This window comes from Salmo salar, chromosome ssa25 (assembly GCF_905237065.1).
Source record: "Salmo salar chromosome ssa25, Ssal_v3.1, whole genome shotgun sequence".
In the NCBI taxonomy this organism is placed as follows: Eukaryota; Metazoa; Chordata; class Actinopteri; order Salmoniformes; family Salmonidae; genus Salmo; species Salmo salar.
Window position 1 is genome coordinate 17867937 of NC_059466.1, and position 16522 is coordinate 17884458.

The 16522-nt window shown below is 46.4% G+C and overlaps 1 protein-coding gene across 1 annotated transcript in view; it reads left to right on the forward strand.

Moving 5' to 3' along the window:
* Nucleotides 1–1408: 1408 nt before the first annotated feature.
* sh3b4 (SH3 domain-binding protein 4) overlaps nucleotides 1409–16522 on the forward strand; it is a gene marked incomplete at its 3' end in the record, with an annotated part of 44954 nt that continues 29840 nt past the window's right edge. Inside the window, 1 exon segment of the mRNA NM_001141055.1 lies at nucleotides 1409–1522.

Consider the following 16522-nt stretch of genomic DNA (forward strand, 5'->3'; position numbering starts at 1 on the left):
GTACCCCCTGTATATAGCCTCGCTATTGTTATTTTACTGGTGCTCTTTAATTATTTGTTACTTTTATTTTTATTTTAGGTATTTTCTTAACTGCATTGTTGGTTAAGGGCTTGTAAGTAAGCATTTCACTGTAAGGTGAAATATTGTATTTGTTGTACCTGTTGTATTTGGCGCATGTGACAAATAAAATTGTATTTGATTTGTTCAGAGAAAACTGCGTGAATCAGGCCTTCATGGTCGAATTTCTGCAAAGAAACCACTACTAAACGACACCAATAAGAAGAAGAGACTTGCTTGAGCCAAGAAACAGGAGCAATGGACATTAGACCGGTGGAAATCTGTCCTTTTTAAGACTCAGAGTAGGTCAACAGATGATCTCCGCATGTGTGATTCCCACCGTGAAGCATGGAGGAGGAGGTGTGATGGTGTGGGGCTGGTTTGCTGGTGACACTGTCTGTGATTTATTTAGAATTCAAGGCATTCTGGAGCAATATGCCATCCCATCTGCTTTGCTCTTAGTGGGACTATCATTTGTTTTTCAACAGGACAATGACCCAACACACCTCCAGGCTGAGTAAGTGCTGTTTGACCAAGAAAGAGAGTGGTTTGGGATGAGTTGGACCGCAGAGTGAAGGAAAAGCATCCAACAAGTGCTCAGCATATGTGGGAACTCCTTCAAGACTGTTGGAAAAGCATTCCAGGTGAAGCTGGTTAAGAGAATGCCAAGATTGTGCAAAGCTGTCATCAAGGCAAAGGTGTCTAATTTGAAGAATCTAAAATATATTTAGATTTTCTTTAACACTTTTTTGGTTACTACGTGATTCCATGTGAGTTTTGTAATAGTTTGATGTCTTCACTATTATTCTACAATGTAGAAAATAGTAAAAATAAAGAAAAAACCCTTGAATGAGTATTGTAGGTGTGTCCAAACGTTTGACTGGTACTGTACATATTACATCGACTAACCTGTACCCCACCACGTATATAAATTCGTTATTGTTATTTTATTATTGCGTTTTTATTTTTAACTTTAGTTTATTTAGTAAATTTTTTTCATTGTAAATAAGCATTTCACGGTAAGGTCTACAACTGTTGTATTCGACGTATGTGACAAATAACATTGTATTTGATTTCACACATTTGATTTTCACATCAGTTTGAGAACTCTGTGTATAGACCTTACGTATCTGTTATGTGGTATTTTCAAGCAAGATTGTAGTATGGTGAGAATGAGAATAGTAGGCCAGCCTATTATCATATTTCTTCTTTACACTAAAGCCAAGACAGTGAAAAGTTATCTGACTCCTAATGACATCGTTTCCATATGAAACGCCTCAGATCCTCGCCCCTCCCTCTCGCCATGACGTACCTGGGTCCTGCTCTCGCTCTCTCTTCCCATCGCGAAGTCATTCGCCAAAGACTGTGGACACACACTAGGCTACAACTGGATAGTCGGAGATCGCAAAACTACGCCCATTTCATGCATTTATTTCAATGGACTTATTCACAGGACTTTTACCAGGTGAGCTAAGATTTTAAAGTTCTTATTCCCATGTTTTCAAATGTTAAACGTATTCACTCATCCAAACAGAAGTGCTCACGTCGACAAAACCGTTTGCATCATCTAGGTGCGTTCCCGTAGTTTATGCCGCGTTCAAAACAACACGGAACTGGAAATTCTCTGACTTCAATGTGTTCAAGACAACAGGGAACTCTGGAAAAAAACGATACCGATTGGGAAAAATCGTATTGAACGGTCATCCAACTCGAAATTCGAAGTTTGAAACTCGGACATCTTTCTAGTGCATCGACTTTCCGACCTGTCTTGAAAGTACCATTAGATTCAGGTTATTATCACATTTTATGAATAACTTTAGATAAATTCAGAATGTGGACCATATTGTTGGAATGCTCTATCAATGGGATTTGTTATCGTTTTTAATGCTTGGACATTTTTAGGAGCTGTGTTCGGTGAGGAGTAATGCCGCGTTCATAGCTAGTCGGAACTAGAAAACTCGGTTATTTGAGACTTGCTAACTGGTTGTAGTTATACACGTGCCTCGTTCAACCAGTTATCAAGTCAGAAATGTCCGAGTTACCTAGCTCGACTATCACATGAACGCGGCATTACTCCCAGCGCAGCCACTTTACTGCGCAAATGTGGGTGGGTTTTTCTTTCGTTGCGGTCCTAATTTGTAAAAATTTATGACTAGCTCTAGCTACATTGTTGCTTATTTTATTTCCACGACATGCATCCTATACGTCACTAATACAATGTCTGTCTGCCACCGCTCAAGTTTAGCTCCCATCAGTTAGAAAACCAGTTTTGCCTTCTTGAGTAGAATTGACTCCACTCAGCATCACCTATTGAACACAACTTACAATGTTTTATGAGTGGTGCATATGCAACATTGATGTAGCTTAATCAAGTCTCTCCCTGCAATATAAAGTTGGTATAACGGCACTGGGCTCGCATGCGTGACATTCGTTGGCAATTGCCATGGTTTCAAACAATCGAACTCACCCAATATGTAAATTAAGAGTTTGAACCATGAAGCAGTGAATTTATGTTGTGTGGATATGGTGCGCTTTCTGCTGTTCATGTTAAGTTTTCCCAAATTGCATTCAATTTTCCTTTGTGAGTCACTGCGTTCTATTCTAAAACCTTGATAGCAGAGAAAGCTTCACTGGTCAGAATGTTAATTTATGCATTGGATGCTAAGAGGGAAATCTCACAACCTTTTTAAACAGTAAGCCTATTTGTCTGTTCGTTCCTCTATGCTCTTTTGCCAGCGGTGGAAAAAGTACCCAAATCTCATACTTGAGTAAAAGTAAAGATACCTTAATAGAAAACGACTCAAGTAAAAGTTAAAGTAACCCAGTAAAATACTGTAATGACCCGGCTTGGTCATAAAGGAAAAAGAGATGGACTCTAGGTGTGCAGGTCAGAACACAGGTTTATTCCTAAACTGTGCTATTGTTCAGGCCACAGCCCACGCCGCTAAATGCCGAACGTACACAATTATACCAAGTCTAATTAAGGGTTACTCCCATAGGAACAGATCAAGGCCCCGAACAGAAAGAGAGAGAAGATGAGACAGTAATCCCTATTTATGCATTTCCAAATCCCGCGGGATTACCCATCATACCCCCCCAACCTTTCCCTCTGTCCTGACATATTTAACCCCTGCTAGTAGCCATGAGAACCATAACACACCCACAACCACAGAACACAATACCGGGTCGTTACATAGCCCCCCCCTTTCTAAATCCTAGCCCCTAGGGTTACACAACAAAATCCTTAAAACGACCCGGAGGTCGCATCAGTCTCTTGGGCCTCCCCGTGGCTCTCACCGGTGAACCCCCAGAACACTAATCTGCCCCAATGTCATTTCCAGCGCCCTCCGAAGAAGCAGCCCCCATCCCAGGCTCAGGTTGCGCTAGAGTCTCCTCGTTAGACTGTTCCCGTGGGCTCACATCAGAGACCTCACTCCCATTTCCTACCGTTTTCCTCCCTCTGTAGGGTGCCAATCGGTCCCGGTGGACCACCACCTTCCTGCTCCGTGGGGGGACCTCCACCCGGTACGTCACCTCCCCCACTCTCTCTATCACCAGACACGGCCCCACCCATGCACTGTCCAGCTTTGGGCACCGCCCCTTCTTGCGCGTGGGGTTGTGAAGCCACACACATTCTCCCGCTCCAAAGTGACTCCCCCTAGCGCGCGAGTCGTAGTGGCGCTTTTGGCGCACCCCTGCGTTCTCGAGTTGCTCTCTTGCGAAGGTGTGAGCCGCTTCTAACCGGTTCTGCAGACGACACACATAGTTCGGGCCAGGCAAAACCCCGTCGTCATTATCAGGAGGGTGGCCAAACGTCAGTTCGGCTGGGGTGCGCAACTCACGACCTAACATTAGTAGTGCTGGGGAGCACGCAGTCGATTCTTGAACAGCCGACCTACATGCCATAAGAATAAACGGTAAGTGGGTGTCCCAATCTCTCTGGTGTTTTGAGGTAACGATGGCCAGCTGCTGTGCTAACGTTCTGTTAAATCTTTCCACCAGCCCATCACTCTGGGGGTGAAGCGGAGTAGTGCGCGTCTTCTCCGCACCTAACCGTCTACACAACTCTGAGAACACCCGTGACTCGAAGTTTCTCCCCTGGTCGCTGTGAATAGACTGTGGCACCCCAAACCGACTGATTATTCCCCCCACCAACGCATCAGCTACTGTCTCTGCCTCCTGGTCTGGGAGAGCGTAAGCCTCCGGCCACTTGGTGAAGTAGTCCATAGCGGTTAGAATCCACCTGTTACCTCTGTCTGTGGTTGGAAACGGCCCCACTATGTCTACCCCCAGTCTCTCCATGGGCTCCCCTACTGGGAATTGTTGTAGGAGGGCGTGTGACTGACCTGGAGGTCCTTTTTAGCAGCACACTCGTCGCACTGCCTACAAAAGTCCTCAACATCCCTCCTGTGCCTGGCCCAATAGAAGCCTTTACGCATGCGCTTTAACGTTTTGGAGACCCCAAAATGCCCTGCGCCAACTCCCCCATGAAGCTGCTGTAACACGCTCCCCTGCAGCCTTTTGGGCACCACTACCTGCCACGTAATTTCTCCAGTCGCTGGCTTTTTCCACCCCCTCTGGAGCACTCCCTCAGCCACTCTAAGGACTGTGAATTTAGCCCACAGTCCCTTGGTGACTGGTGATAGAGGGGCTACTTCCCCCACGGCGGTCGTCTTCTCTCTTCCACCCACCGCAGCACAGGACGCAGCTCTGCGTCCTCCTCCTGGCGACGCCTCCACTCCCCCAACGTCCACAGCCTCAAGCTCCCGGCACTCTGTCACACTCAGCTGACTCACCGTGGCGGTGACTCCCTCCTCCCTGCACAGTTCTCTCTCTCGCTCCACCCGTTTGGCGCAGTACCCACAGCCATCCTCAGCACACGGGCGGCGGGACAAGGCGTCTGCATTGCTGTGGCGAAGGCCGGCTCTGTGCTCCACCTGGAAGTCGTAGGGTTGCAGCTCCTCCAGCCAGCGGGCAATCTGACCCTCTGGCTCCTTGAAGGAGAGAAGCCACTGCAGGGCGGAGTGATCCGTCCGGACCACAAACGGCAGGCCCCCCAGGTAGTACTTGAAATGGCGTACTGCTGCCATGACAGCCAAAAGCTCTCTCCTTGTCATGCAGTAGCGTTTTTCAGCCTTATCAAAAGTCCTGCTGTAATAAGCTACTACGTGTTCCCCATCAGGACCACGCTGAGACAGCACAGCCCCCAAACCCTCATTGCTAGCGTCGGTGTCCAGGATGAACGGACGGTTCGGGTCTGGTGAGGCCAGGACAGGGGCCTCCATCAGGGCACGTTTGAGAGCCTCAAACGCCCGCTGGTGCTCTTCCCTCCACTGAAAAACAGTGTCCTCCTTGAGAAGGTGGTTCAAAGGAGCCGCTACCCCCGCAAACCCCTTCACAAACCTACGATAGTAGGATGCCAGCCCCAGGAAGCTCTTAACCTCTTTTTTTTCCCCTGGAACTGGCCACCCCCTCACAGCCTCTACTTTGTCTGGCATCGTGCTGATGCCCTCACCACCCAGCTGATGCCCCAGGAACGCCACCTCCCTTTGCATGAAATGGCACTTTCCCGGATGTAATTTTAGCCACGCCCCCGAGATCCTCTCCAACACTCGCCTAAGTGCCCCCAGTGCCCCCTCGAACGATGTGCCGTGCACCAATATGTCGTCTAGGTACACAACACACTCGTCTCTCGGAACCCCCGCCAGCACTCTGTCCATGAGCCTCTCAAAGGTGGCAGGAGCATTACAGAGCCCGAAGCACAGCACCTTGAACTGCCAATGGCCCCTATCTGTGGAGAAGGCTGTTTTTTCACGTGCCCCTGGCGAGAGGGGCACCTGCCAGTAGCCACTGCGCAGATCAAGGGAGGAGAACCACGAGGACCCTCTCACGTGGTCTAGCGACTCATCAATCCTCGGTAGGGGATAAGAGTCTTTAGTGGTGACAGAATTTAGGCCCCTGTAGTCAACACAAAACCTAAGTTTACCCCCTTTCTTAGGCACCATGACGACCGGCGCGGACCATGGGCTATCTGATGGCTCAATGAAATCAGCCCGCAACATGTCAACAATAGCTGTGTCTGCTGCTTCCCTCCTGGCAAGGGGAATACGACGGGGCCGAATTTTAATGGGTCGGGCGTCCCCAGTGTCTATTTCGTGCTGAACTAGGCGCGTTTGTCCTACCTCATCTTCCCCCCAAGCGAAGCTATCTTTAAAGTCCAAAAGCAGCTGCTTTAACTGTCTCTGTTGTCTCTCATCCAGACCCTGACAGTTCTTCAGCCACACAGCCTCGACGGCGTCGATAGCTTCCTCCTTCCCCCCGTCGGGCTGATGGGGTGAAGGAGCCCGTGTGTTTTGGGCTACTGAGCTGCCTGTGCTTGCACCATGATGGGGAGTGAAGGCCGTCGCCGCCGGAGACAGCTGCTGGAATGGCACAACGACCAAGGGAGCAGCCGGGATGACCGGTGGAGTTTCTGCAAGCTTGGAGGAGGACGGAGGGACAGCCCTGCCCCCTGCTGGCTCTCCCGAAGGCGACATTCCCACTGTGGGCCCCCCCGACAGCCTCAAAGTGCCCGACGCTAAGTCCAACTGAGCCCCACAGTTTTTCAAAAAGTCCATTCCCAGTATACAGGGGTCCTGCACCGCTGCTACCCACGCCAGACACCCCACAGTTCTCCCCCCCACAGTCACAGATAGCTGACACTTCCCTAACATGGGGGCTAGCTCCCCCGTGACAGTCCGTAGCTGGACAAGGGTCGGCTCCACCCGCACCCCAACAGGTAGTATGTCTGGTCTCACCAGGGTTACTGTAGAGCCCGTGTCGACCAGGGCCAAACATTCCACCCCCTCTACCTTGACGATGACATTGCAGAAGTCCCCAACGGTGGTACGTCCCACCACAACTGCCGGACTAGGAAACACGGCGGCAGCTACACCCTGGGGGAGCAGGTCCCCACCCTCTTGTCTGCGCTGCTGGGTATCTCTTTTGCTTACAGTGGGTTCGGGGCGGGGGGGTGGGTCCGCGCTGCCCCCCTGCGCGAGAACCCGCCGTCGTTTCCCTGGTGACGGGGAATCTGCCACACTCCCGCTGAATGTGGCCAGGCTGGCCACAACCCCAGCAGACAATAGGAGTTGAGCTGACACTGCGACGCTGCCTGGAGCCCCTCTCCATGACAAGCGAAGCAGTCTTGACTAGCCCGCCCAACTCGTCGACCCACTCTGGTTTCGTGACCCCTGGCACCCCAGCCACCACTGCTCTCACCTCTGGTTGACTGGCGACTTCCACTCTCACTCCCTCACCCCAGATCAGCTCCCTCTTCCCGGCTATCTCCACTGCAGCCCGCAGAGATGGTGGGTCCGCCATCTGAACATGCTTACCCAGTTCGGTGGAAGAGAGCGCTCTAATAAAACTGTCCCGTGCCAGCTCGTCTTACACCCCAATCGGCATAGTTGCATAAGCCCGCCTGGTCAGGCTCAGAATACCACTTGCCATCGCCTTTAATGATTCCCCCTGAAGTCTCTTTTTGTTACTCAGTTCAATCCGCAGCATGTTGGGCTGCGCGTCGCTGCCGAAACGGCCCCCCAATGCCTCCACTAGCGCACCGTAGTCGCCCCTCTCGTCCGAGGCTAGCGTTAACAGGCATTCCGACGCCTCCTCTGTCAGGCTCAGGGCAAGCTGTAACGCTTTCGTCTCGTCAGACCACCTCCCGGCTCTAGCCAACAACTCGAATTGAGTGAAAAAAACGTCCCATTTACCTTGTCCATTGAACTTTGGTAGTTTAGCCGCTACCGTGGCTAATGGCAATAGGCCGCTGCCATCTCTGTTTACATAAGCAGGCCCCGCCATTTCCGCACCCGGTGACGTCGATATCCCCGTCGCCGTGACGTCTGCTCTCGAGCGGTGTGAAGGAAAACCCGCCAGTTCTGCCATCTTGCTGACTGACAATTTAACTCACGCCATGTGGCCCTCCAGCTCTTCTACGGCAGTCGCCGCCCGACCCTCCCGACCGGGCACCCCCGAGCCCACAACGGACACATTGTCCGACTCTTCCTTAATTTTCCGCCTCGCCCCAAGCATCATGACCGTAGATGCGAGTCACGCTAAAGCTAACCCGGTCTATACTGAACAGCTAACTCGCCTAGTCTTGATCCCGTAGTTCGAAAGCACTTCTGACGCCAATGTAATGACCCGGGCTGGGTCATAAAGGAAAAAGAGACGGACTCTAGGTGTGCAGGTCAGAACACAGGTTTATTCCTAAACTGGGCTATTGTTCAGGCCACAGACCACGCCGCTAAATGCTGAACGTACACAATTATACCAAGTCTAATTAAGGGTTACTCCCATAGGAACAGATCAAGGCCCCGAACAGAAAGAGAGAGAAGATGAGACAGTAATCCCTATTTATGCATTTCCAAATCCCGCGGGATTACCCATCATACCCCCCCAACCTTTCCCTCTGTCCTGACATATTTAACCCCTGCTAGTAGCCATGAGAACCATAACACACCCACAACCACAGAACACAATACCGGGTCGTTACAATACTACTTGAGTAAAAGTCTGAAAGTATTTCGTTTTGAATATACTTAAGTATTAAAAGTAGAAGTATACATCGTTTCCAATTCCTTATATTAAGCAAAACAGATGGCACAATGAAACAATATATATATATATTTATATTTACGGATAGCCAGGGGCACACCAACACTCAGACATAATTTATAAAAGAATCTTGTGTTTAGTGAGTACGCCAGAGACAGTATGTTCTACAGTATGACCAGGGATGTTCTCTTGATGCAGTGCATTCGGAAAGTATTCAGACCCCTTGACTTTTTCCACATTTTGTTACGTTACAGCCTTCTAAAATGTATTAAATAGTTTTCCCCCCTCATCAATCTACACACAATACCTCGCAATGACAATGAAAAAACAGGTTTTTAGAAATGGATGCAAATGTATACAAATAATAAACATAAATATCACATTTACATAAGTATTCAGACCATTTACTCAGTACTTTGTTGAAGCACGTTTGGCAGCGACTGGCACACCTCTGCAGATCCTCTCAAGATCTGTCAGGTTGGATGGGGAGTGTCGCTGCACAGCTATTTTCAGCTCTCTCCAGAGATGTTCGATCGGGTTCAAGTCTAGGCTCTGGCTGGGCCACTCAAGGACCTTCAGAGACTTGTCCCAAAGCCACTCCTGCATTGTCTTAGCTGTGTGCTTATGGTCGTTGTCCTGTTGGAAGGTGAACCTTCGCCCCAGTCTGAGGTCCTGAGCGTTCTGGAGCAGGTTTTCATCAAGGATCTCTCTGTACTTCGCTCTGTTCATCTTTCCCTCGATCCTGACTAGTCTCGCAGTCCCTGCTGCTGCAAAACATCCCCACAGCAAGATGCTGCCACCACCATGCTTCACAATAGGGATGGTGCCAGGTGACACTTGGCATTCAGGCCCAAGAGTTCAATCTTGGTTTCTTCAGACCAGAGACTCTTGATTCTCATGGTCTGAGGGTCCTTCAGGTGCATTTTTGCCTACGCAATCTCTACTGCACTCCACACTACCTTTTCCCACCTGGACAAAAGGAACACCTATGTGAGAATGCTGTTCATTGACTACAGATCAGCGTTCAACACCATAGTGCCCACAAATCTCATCACTAAGCTAAGGACCCTGGGACTAAACACCTCCCTCTGCAACTGGATCCGGGACTTCCTGACTGGCCGCCCCCAGGTGGTAAGGGTAGGCAACAACACATTTGCCACGTTGATCCTCAACACGGGGTCCCCTTAGGGGTGCATACTTAGTCCCCTCCTGTACTCCCTGTTCACCCACGACTGTGTGACCAAGCACGACTCCAATACCATCATTAAGTTTGCTGACAACACAACATTGGTAGGCCTGATCACTGACAACGATGAGACAGCCTATATGGAGGAGGTCAGAGACCTGGCAGTGTGGTGCCAGAACAACAACCTCTCCCTCAACGTTAGCAAGACAAAGGAGATGATCGTGGACTACAGGAAAAGGAGGACCGAACATGCCCTCATTCACATCGATGGGGCTGTAGTGGAGCTGGTCGAGAGTTTCAAGTTCCTTGGTGTCAACATCATCGACAAACTAACAAACTATCATGGTCCAAACACACCAAGAAAATCATGAAAAGGGCACGACAATGCCTTTTCCTCTCGAGACTGAAAGGATTTGACATTGGTCCTCAGATCCTCAAACATTTCTAGAGCTGCACAATCAAGAGCATTGTGACTGGTTGCATCACCGCCTGGTATGGCAACTGCTCGGCATCCAATCGTAAGGTGCTACAGAGGGTAGTGCATACAGCCCAGTACATCATTGGGGCCAAGCTTCCTGCCATCCAGGACCTATATACTAGGCATGTCAGAGGAAGGCCCCAAAAAATTGTCAAAGACTCCAGTCACCCAAGTCATAGACTGTTCTCTCTGCTACCACACGGCAAGCGGTACCGGAGCGCCAAGTCTAGGTCCAAAAGGCTCCTTAACAGCTTCTACCCCCAAGCCATAAGACTGCTGAACAATTAATGAAATGGCCACCCGGACTATTTGAATTGACCCCTCCCATTTTTTTTTTACATTGCTGCTACTCACTGTTTATTATCTATGCATAGTCACTTTACCCCTACCTACATGTACAAATTACCTCGACTAACATGTACCCCTGCACATGGACTTCGTACCGGTACCCCTGTATATATCCTCATTGATGTTATTTTATTGTGGTATTATTTTTTACTTTAGTTTATTTAGTAAATATTTTCTTAACTATTTTCTTAACTGCATTGTTGGTTAAGTGCTTGTAAGTCAGCATTTCACGGTAAGGTCTACACCTATTGTATTCGGTGCATGTGACAAATACAATTTGATTTGATTTTGGCAAACTCCAAGCGGGCAGTCGTGTCTTTTACTGAGGAGTGGCTTCCGCCTGGTCTCTCTACCATAAATGCCTGATTGGTGGAGTGCTGCAGAGATGGTTGTCTTTCTCCACAGAGGAACTCTGGAGCTCTGACGGATTGACCATCGGGTTCTTGGTCAAATCAAATTGTATTGGTCACATACACATGGTTAGCAGATGTTAATGCGAGTGTAGCGAAATGCTTCTACTTCTAGTTCTGACAGTGAAGTAATCTAACAAATTCACGACTACTACCTTATACACACAAATGTAAAGGGATGAATAAGAATATGTAGATATAAATATATGGAGGAGCGATGGCCATGCGGCATAGGCAAGATGCAGTAGATGGTATAGAATACAGTATATACATATGAGATGAGTAATGTAGGATATGTAAACATCATTAAAGTGGCGTTATTTAAAGTGACTAGTGATACCTTTATTAAATCCATTTATTAAAGTGGCCAGAGATTTGAGTCTGTATGTTGGCAGCAGCCTCATGGCTGTTTAACAGTCTGATGGCCTTGAGATAGCTGTTTTTCAGTCTCTCAGTCCCAGCTTTGATGCACCTGTACTGACCTAGCCTTCTGGGTGATAGCAGGGTGAACAGGCAGTGGCTCGGGTGGTTATTGTCCTTGATGATCTTTTTGGCCTTCCTGTGACATCGGGTACTGTAGGTGTCCTGGAGGGCAGGTAATTTGCCCCTGGTGATGAGCCGTGCAGACCGCACTACCCTCTGGAGAGCCTAGCAGTTGAGGGTGGTGCAGTTGCAGTACCAGGCAGTGATACAGCCCGACAGGATGCTCTCGATTGTGCATCTGTAAAAGTTTGAGTGTTTTAGGTGACAAGCCACATTTCTTCAGCCTCCTGAGGTTGAAGAGGCGCTGTTGCACCTTCTTCGCCATGCTGTCTGTGTGGGTGGACCATTTCAGTTTGTCCGTGATGTGTACGCCGAGGAACTTAAAACTTTCCACCTTCTCAACTATTGTCCTGTCGGGGCGATAATCATTTAGTTCACCTCCCTTCACCAAGGCCCTTCTCCCCCCAGTTAGGCCAGCCGGCAAGAGTCTTGGTGGTTCCAAACTTCTTCCATTTAGGAATGGAGACCTTCTGTGCTGCACTTTGTCATTATGGGGTATTGTGATGTCATTATGGGGTATTGTGTGTAGATTGATTTTGGGGGGAAAATATTTGATCCATTTTAGAATAAGGCTGTAACGTAACAAAATGTGGACCAGGTCAAGGGGTCTGAATACTTTCTGAATGCACTGTAAGTGTGTGAATTAGACAATTTTCCTGTCCTGCTAAGCATTCAAAATGTAGTAAGTACTTTTGGGTGTCAGGGAAAATATATGTAGTGAAAAGTACAATATTTTCATTAGGAATGTAGTGAAGTAAAAGTTGTCACAAATATAAATAGTAAACTACTTAAGTAGTACTTTCAAGTTTTTTTTACTTAAGTACTTTGCACCTCTGTCTTTTGCTCTCTCCTCACTGAGCAAGGCAACAATTAAAAGTGCTACATGTTCAATCGGACGTCTGCATTGTCTGCATTTACGGTGATATGACCTCTGCAGAAGTCAGGGTATTCGTCCTTCTTGACCTTCGCCAAGCAGCGCAGAGCTGTTGTGAAGGAAGTTGTCATGGAAATTAGTTTGTGTTCATACAGGACCTCCCGCCCTCACCTACGGTCAACCAATCATTTCACTACGGAGCTATATGGAGCCCTCCGCATTGTTATAAAATTTGAGAGGCTCACAGAAATGTGGTACAGAGCTCAATTTGGCCTCTGCGTGCCTTGCTTCAAATATCCATATGGTGCCCCCGACCACATTTCAGATCAAGCATAAATTGGCTCTTACTGTGCTTCTAAACAAGGTATGGTGTGATTCTGCAAACTGGGGTAGATGTTTCCCATTCATGGATGCTAATAACTTTTAGTGACTATTGACGATAGTATCTTCTGGTCGGGGGAGTTTTGTTAACCTGTTAGGGCTAGGGGGCAGTATTGACACGGCTGGATAAAAAAACATACCCGATTTAATCTGGTTACCACTCCTACCCAGTAACTAGAATATGCATATACTTATTACATATGGATAGAAAACACCCTACATTTTCTAAAACTGTTTGAATGGTGTCTGTGAGTATAACAGAACTCATTTGGCAGGCAAAACCCTGAGACATTTTCTGACAGGAAGTGGATACCTGATGTGTTGTATTACCTTTAAACCTATCCCATTGAAAAACACAGGGGCTGAGGAATATTTTGGCACTTCCTATTGCTTCCACTAGATGTCACCAGCCTTTACAAAGTGTTTTGAGTCTTCTGGAGGGAGATCTGACCGAACAAGAGCCATGGAACGATGATGTCCCATTAGACACCTGGCGCGCGAGTTCATGTTGGGTACCCTCGTTCCAATACGTTATAAAAGAGTATGCATTCGTCCACCTTGAATATTATTCATGTTCTGGTTAAAAAGGCCCTAATGATTTATGCTATACAACGTTTGACATGTTTGAACGAACGTAAATATATTTTTTCCCCCTCGTTCATGACGAGAAGTCCGGCTGGCTTAGATCATGTGCTAACAAGACGGAGATTTTTGGACATAAATGATGAGCTTTTTTGAACAAAACTACATTCGTTATGGACCTGTGATACCTGGAAGTGACATCTGATGAAGAGAATCAAAGGTAATGGATTATTTACATAGTATTTTCGATTTTAGATCTCCCCAACATGACGTCTAGTCTGTATCGCAACGCGTATTTCTCTGGGCGCAGTGCTCAGATTATTGCAAAGTGTGATTTCCCAGTAAGGTTATTTTTAAATCTGGCAAGTTGATTGCGTTCAAGGACAATATAATATTTTACCAATGTTTTCTAATTTTAATTATTTAATTTGTGGTGCTGACTTGACTGCCGGTTATTGGAGGGAAACGATTTCCTCAACATCAATGCCATAGTAAAACGCTGTTTTTGGATATAAATATGAACTTGATAGAACTAAAAATGCATGCATTGTCTAACATAATGTCCTAGGAGTGTCATCTGATGGAGATTGTAAAAGGTTAGTGCATCATTTTAGCTGGTTTTATGGTTTTGGTGACCCTGTCTTTGAATTGACAAAACATTACACACAACTCTTGTAAATGTACTGTCCTAACATACTCTAAATTTATGCTTTCGCCGTAAAACCTTTTTGAAATCGTAAAACGTGGTTAGATTAAGGAGATGTTTATCTTTCAAAGGGTGTAAAATAGTTGTATGTTTGAAAAATTTGAATTTTGACATTTATTTGGATTCAAATTTGCCGCTCTTGAAATGCACCTGCTGTTGATGGAGTGCACCACGGGTGGCACGCTAGCGTCCCACCTAGCCCATAGAGGTTAAGAGCCCTGACACTGTCTGCATGGTTTTGGAAACGTAAGGAATTTATCTTCCATATCAGCAAGAAATAATACAAAATTAAAAAAGGTTAAATTACTACACACCTTTTTATAGGGTTCCCACACAGCCATATTCCCATGTTACAGTGCTTGTTAATGGAAAACAGACGGAAGACAGAGTCGACTATCTGTGCAAATTAGCTATCTGCGCCTTGGAACACCTGTGTGTAAATGGAAGACTGACGCCACAAACGTGTTGTCACTGAAAAATACTGCCGCTGCATCCGTGTTAAAAACTGGTTAAAACAGTGTACCGCAGTGGAGGCTGCTGAGGGAGTGGCATCAAACACATGGAAACCATGTGTTTGATGTATTTGATTCCATTCCACTTATTCTGCTCCAGTCATTACCACGAGCCCGTCCTCCCCAATTAAGGTGCCAGCAACCTCCTGTGGTGTACAGTAAGTGTATATTTTGCATTTGTGAATTTATTTGAATGTGATATGAAGGTAGATGGCTTTATGTTTCTAGAACCGTACCGCAATGGAGAATCGATTCACGTTTAGATGGAGTATTTGGCTGTTTTGGCTGCCAGAGCCAATTCGCTTCTAAACAGAACATGTATGATTCTTGGACTATAAGGAGTAACGTTAAGCTCCTTTAGTCCATTATTGGGCTAGGGTAGGCGTAACATGCTAAACAAAAATACGGGACACTCAAATGACTATGTGTTACATTTGGTATGGTATGTATTCATTTGTGGTTGTTCATCATTCATTTCGTGTGATATGTTACGAATTACAATTCGTATGATATTTTACAAATTCCAATTTGTTGTGGCTAATGTTAGCTAGGTGGCTAATGTTAGCTAGGCTAGGAGATAGGGGTTAGGAGTTGGGTTAAGGTTATTAGAAGGGTTAGCTAACATGCTATGTAGTTGCAAAGTAGCTAAAAAGTAGTAAACACCCACCCATCCACGTCCACCAACCACCATTTGTTTTTTGCCTTAAGTAACCTTCTGTCTTATATAACCATAACAAGCATAACATATTATACACATTTGAGTGTCCCGGGTTTTCGTAACTATGTTACATATAATCTATGAGACCAGCCTGAATTCTGTGGACCATTGGTGCAAATAGACACACAGTACGAACAGTAAAACAAAAACTGTAGCCATCGATGACTGCTGTCATGTCTGTCCTCTGTTCTATTTGTTTAATTTCACATATCTGCATTAGAGGAACACCTTGGAGAATAATTATCAGTGTGCATAATTCATCTGCCAGGCCTGCGGAACAGCATATCATCTAAAATGCTTGCCTTTTCCCATCATAATGTCAGTCACCTTCAAGCTTTATAATTGGAACAAAATCTCTACAAAACTAGTTTGCACAGGTGTTTCTTCAAATGACCATTTATAGATAATTAACTTACAACTTTGTGCAACGGGTCCTGTGTGGCTCAGTTGGTAGAGCAGAGCCCTTACAATGCCAGGGTTGTGTGTTCCAAGTCCCACAGGTGACCGGTATGAAAATGTATGCACTCACTGCTGTTAAAACATGACTGTAAATCTGCTAAATTACTAATATGTTGGTAACACTTTACTTGACACCCAGTGTCATAACACGTTATGACAGTCATGTCATAATATGTCATGACCGTTATATATTTAGACCTTTTGTGACAAAAATTGCGTTAATTTGTTGCTGGTTAAGACAAATTATATTTTTCCCGGCAAAGAACTTTCCTTTCGTTTGAAAGTTTTTCTTAAATCCTTTGTTGTAATGAATTATTTACAGCCATGTTTTTTTCATCGTATTTTAAATAGCTTGTATAAAATACACCTTATGACACCGTCAGGAAGAATTATGACCATCATAGTCATATAAGCCAGATAGGCCTATCACGTACATGCCCTTATATCAGTCATCAGTCTAACAGAGGGTGTCTTGTCCTGCTCCTGAAATCTGCTCCTGCATTCATCCCAGTCATCAGCAAAAGAGCATTGGGTAGGTGCATGTCTGACATCACTGTGTGCGCAATTACAATGATAATTTAATATGGTTAATAAAAAAATGTTAGATCGCCTACCTGTTTGTTATGTTGTAATGGAATGTTTTTCCCTATGTGGTAGGTTTTGAGGT